The sequence below is a fragment of the Rhagoletis pomonella genome, unplaced genomic scaffold (genome assembly GCF_013731165.1).
Source record: "Rhagoletis pomonella isolate Grant_MI unplaced genomic scaffold, Rhpom_1.0 Rhpom_scaffold_00005, whole genome shotgun sequence".
Classification (NCBI taxonomy): domain Eukaryota; kingdom Metazoa; phylum Arthropoda; class Insecta; order Diptera; family Tephritidae; genus Rhagoletis; species Rhagoletis pomonella.
In genome coordinates, this window is record NW_023458559.1 from 12,128,347 (window position 1) to 12,133,845 (window position 5,499).

Sequence of the window (5,499 nt, forward strand, 5' to 3'; positions counted from 1 at the left end):
CCTTAGCCGCGTGAATGAAAGTTAAATGGAAATTTCAACGACTGCTATACTAAGGAAAAATTCGCAGCGTAATTCTAATTTTGAATTGTATTGAATGAGATGAATCATTAATAATATTTTACAGACACAAACACAATTTCAAGTGCAGCTGAATCCAAATAAATTTTTTTCTTTTAATTTAGCTGTCTTAAATTTTGCCGCCCCTTAATTCTGCCGCCCTAGGCTTCAGCCTATGTTGCCTGTACGATAAATCCGCCACTGAAACAGAAATAACGATCGAAGGTTACCACTTCTATTTATATATTTTTTTTATATCATTTAATACTAAAGAAATTCATATACCTGACCCAACGTTTGTTCTATGGTAATTAACATTTTTTATTGAAATATTTTCAATAGGGGACTTTGCTCGTTTGGACATTTCAGTTTTAAAGCTATTTAAGTCCTCTTTAATTTGATACTAAACTTGTTTAATTTGGATAAGCAGTTTGTTTATTGTCCGGAAAGGGCTTTTAATTGGCAATAAAAAATATTTGGCCAAGTTTAACTCGTAAAGAAAATAACTGTTATTTGCGGTCCCTTCAAAATTCGCATTCGCAAAATATCCGCATTGATTATTGCGAATGCGAAAGCGAATGCGAATGTTAAAATTAATGCGGAAGCTCCGCGGGTGCGAATGCGTATGCGAATATTCGCAACAACCCTGGAACGGACGAATGATGAATCCATTCCACTATAGGGTACTGATTTCGTCGAAAATCGATCTCTAACCGCCAAAAAAACGTAATCGACATTTTTTTCAAAATTTTCCTTTTGTGCAGAATTGCACCTAAAAGCTCTACGGACATTTCTGCATCAAAAAGAAAGTTTTTGAAAAATATATCGCTTACGTTTTTTGGCGGTTAGGGCTCGATATGGTTAATCAGCAGAGGCGCTGAAGATATTTTACCCAAAGTTACTGCACGTTACTTGTTTGGCACGCAATGCACCGAGTGGCCGAAGATGTAAGAGCTCGCTTCAGTGATGTTAACGATTTAATATCGAATGGGGAGAAACTTTTTTAAAATATGCTGAATCATTGGCTGAAAAAGGGTATCTTGTGGAGACTGCTGTTACTACCATTCAAGGTGTGCAGGGTGAACTTGGGCAAAATAATCAAGGAAAAATTTGATACCATTCTACAAAAAATAAGGTGTTTAAGGAACTTAAGGGAATATCTGGTATGCTAAGCAGTGTTGCCATTTTAGTCGTTTTCCGGCTAGATTTAGCCGGCAGCCGATTTGTTAGCCGTTTTGCAGAAAGAAATTAGCCGTTTTTAGCCGATTTTGCTATTTGCCTTGTTTTCTTAAATTTCAAATATGTATATATGTTTCCATTTTTGACTAAGCGACCCAAAATCTGTTAGAAATGGCTACTAGCCTTATCGTGCAGAACATTTTCATGTCAGGCAGGGCTGTATGAAATTGGGCTGATTTCGCTTATTTTTATTTTAAACGAAGAAGGGATTTTCTTCAAAAATGTTTGTTATAAACGTCTTCATTTTAAGTGTTAAGTTTTATTCGCAAACTTAGAAAATAAGAAATTATTTCACTGCTAAGACACCTATGATGCGTTTGTGTTTGGATATAATGCCAACAAACAGAATAAATATTACATGTAGATATTTTCTTCCCAGATAGCGCATATTCAATTCTGCCTAAATTACAAAACATCATTTTTGCCCACTCCCAAAGGTTTAAGGTAAGGGAAAAATTGACATTTTCAAGCAGTATGTACACATATGTATTTTTTTAAACAAACTTTTTTGCTGAGAACTTATTTAAATTCCAAAAACCGAATGCCAACTTGGATTAAAGGAACCAACACTGAAGTCAGTCAAAATGAAAATAAAAGAGCACATATTTCTGTGTAAAGCAAAACTCTCTGGGAATCCTCCGAGACATCTGCCGGTCATATGACCGGTAATCTAAATGGGAGATCGCAGCCTTTTGGCATCATATTTTACATCAGAATTGAAGGGATTTCTGAAAAATCTGACCAGTTCTTTTGTGTAACTGTGATTTTGCATCCCTTGTCAACGTATGGCCTCGGTTGATGTTAACTTAAGGTCGTTGTTTTACTACCTTAAAATTTAAGGGAAATTTTTACAGCGTTTTTTATGTGTATTGGTTTCTATTTGAGTGTACTGAGAATCGGTTAGTCTGAAAAGGACTTGTAGGGAAGACAGGAGGTTTGTTCGTCGAAAATCCAGCGAGAATTATCACTCAAAATATCAGATAGTAAGAAAAAATGCTCCCAAATTCTCTCTCATGTAGAGAAACTTGCAATTTTCTGTACGAACGCAAATTTGCAAGTTTTTCTGCCAGCTAGTGTCCACGGTTGCATTTCAAACAAAAGAAATTTGTATAGAATTTTTAAAATTCTTTCAGAGGGGCAAAAAACAGGATCTACGTGTATATATCTTGTCAGTCCGACTTTCTTCAACATACGTTTCTATTTCTTTGTCGGGTTAACTATATCGACTCTGGTTGATATTGCATTCCGATTAAGAATACAGTTTTTTTTGCCGAGTACCTTTCAAGTAAATGGAATTAACTAAATTAATTAAGTAAATAAGTATTAACTTACATTTTTCATTTTAAAATCGCTCCAGTTTGTAAATTTTTAAATTTAAGGAACTTGTTTATTCAAATTATCGTCGACGAAAAATCCAACCATGTGCCACAATCATATGTTTTTCCTAATTGCAAATCCTTGCTGGCAAAATTTTTTCCGGCTCGAATTTGTAACTTCTCTCCAAGAAATAGTCTTTTTACTCGTGATTTATTTAAATAAACCATGTGAGATTTAGTTGAAACATTTTAGCCGTTTTTAGCCGGTATTTTTTGCCAATTTAGCCGGTTCGTCCAAAAAGATCTGGCAACACTGATGCTAAGTAGCCAAATGGCCGCAAGTGACAGCTGTTAAGCAGGGATGGCACGACTTGTACATATGTACACATTTGTACATTTTGGTAGTCACAGAGTGGTGTTGTCTGGAAATTTTTCTAATGAGTTGTACTCAAATTTCTAAACAATACCACTATGTGACTGCCAAAATGTACAAATCTGTACATATGAACAAATCGTGTGATCCCTTCTTAATAGCTATAACCCCAATGAACTACCTTGCTTGAAGTACGCCCCAATCACCAGTGTTGACGTAAAAAATAGGGGAAATCTTTGACTTTGAAAATTTTAAAGAACTATTTATTTGATAGCCAATAAAGCCCTGAGCAAAGCAAATTAGAAAAACAAGTAAGAAAGTCTAAGTTCGGGCAGAGCCGAACTTTAAATACCCGGCGCAAGTATGAAACATATGTGTTTTCACCTTTCCGAAAGCTACGGCTACATGGTAAGCCGGGGTGTATAAATTTTGTGTAAATTAGCGTCCTTAAATTTCGAAATATTGAAGTTTCAAGCATTTCTCAAATTTACCGTTATATGAAAAGCGGCCGTATATTTAGTCCGATTTCAATAATTTTCAACGTTTTGCTTTTATGTGGCAAGCACAATAAAAATACCGAACCGATACCGGTAGAACGGTTACCGATATACATATATGTGATCATAAGTGGGCGGTGCCAAGCCCATTTTCCAAAATTTTACCATAAACGTATTTCTTGGTAAAGAATTGTTTCAAACATCAATTTTGAATAAATTAGCTTTAATATTTACTGATTTATCGAAGATTTTGTATTTCTCTAAATGACCGTGATATGGGGTGTGGGCGTGGTTATTGTCCGATTCTAAAAATTTTCGGCCATTTGGTATGCTGTACCAAGGCCAATAACTGTGCCAAGTTTGGAAGAAATTGGTGCAGCGGTTACCAAGATATACACATGTAACCATAAGTGGGCGTGGCTACGCCCATTTTCCAAAAATTTATAACATTATTATTTTTCGTCTAAAAATTGTTGTAAATATCAATTTTGAGTGAATAATCTTCAGTAGTTACTAAAATATCGCAGTTTTCGTATTTCCGAAAATTACCGTTATATGAGATGTGGGCGTGGTTATTGTCCGCTTTTAAAAATTTTCGGCCATTTAGTATGCTGTATCAAAGCCAACAACTGTGCCAAGTTTGGAAGAAATTGGTGCAGCGGTTACCAAGATATACACATGTAACCATAAGTGGGCGTAGCTACGCCCATTTTCCAAAAATTTATAATATTCTTATTTTTCGTCTGAAAATGATTGTAAATATCAATTTTGAGTGAATTATCTTCAGAAGTTACTAAAATATCGCAGTTTTCGTATTTCTGGAAATTACCGTTATATGGGAAGTGGGCGTGGTTACAGTTCGATTTCGCCCATTTTCAATACCAACCCACCTTGGATTATGGGAACCTACATACCAAATTTCGTTGAGATATCTAAATTTTGGCTCGAGTTATCGTGTACACGGACGGACGGACAGACGGACAGACGGACGGATAGACAGACATGGCTTAATCGATTTCTCTATTCATTCTGAGCATTTATGTATACATTTGTCTATATCTATCTCGATTCGTTTTGGCTGTTACAAACATCCGTTATGTGAACAAAATTAATATACCCTTGTGCACAAGTGCGCTCGGGTATAAAAAAAAAGATCCTCGAGTACGTATTAGCAGTGTACGAAAATAAACTATATTGTACGTTACTATTTCGTTTCGTTTATTACACTACAGTAGTTTAGTAGTTACAGACGAAACAACAAACAAAATGAATCGTGCAGAGAAAAATATATGTATGTATGTACATATATGCAATAACTAAATACAAAACGAATGGCTGCAATGAATAAAAAAAAATGTTTTTTAATTGTCATTTTCGTTGTTGGTGTTTAATTGAATTGGATATGAAAATTTACAGAAAAAAATATTTTTTTGAAACGTTTGCATACATATAAAACGTACTCTGTGGTACAATTGTCACAAACGAAAAGCAAACGTTTCTCGTTGGGGAAAATTATAGTGAATCTTACAATTTGTTTCTGACTATGTACAAAACTGTACAAAACCACAAATGATATGATGGTCGATGAGCAAATGGGAGTTATTTTGTACAGTTTATTTTCGTACCCTGCGTGTTAGCTAATTTCATGTATAGAGCCCATCAAAAATTTTGAAGCGAATCGGAGACATGGCATCATTGTTGTTTACGAAATCCGTCCGACCTGTATATATACATGAGATATACACATATGTATGTTGTGGCATACTAATATTACTACACATATATGTATATGTATAAATACTATATGTAGGTGTAAAGATGATCTCTTATTTTTTACTTTTTGTAAAAATGACAGCGACTGCAATATGAATGAACTGCAATTCCATAGTTTTTAGTTTATTCAGTTGTAATTAGCTTTTTAAACTGATATATAAAATAAAGATATTTATATTTCTTTGCTTAAAACACATTATTATTATTTCTAGTATTCGCACTAAAGAAAGACTACAAAACTAGT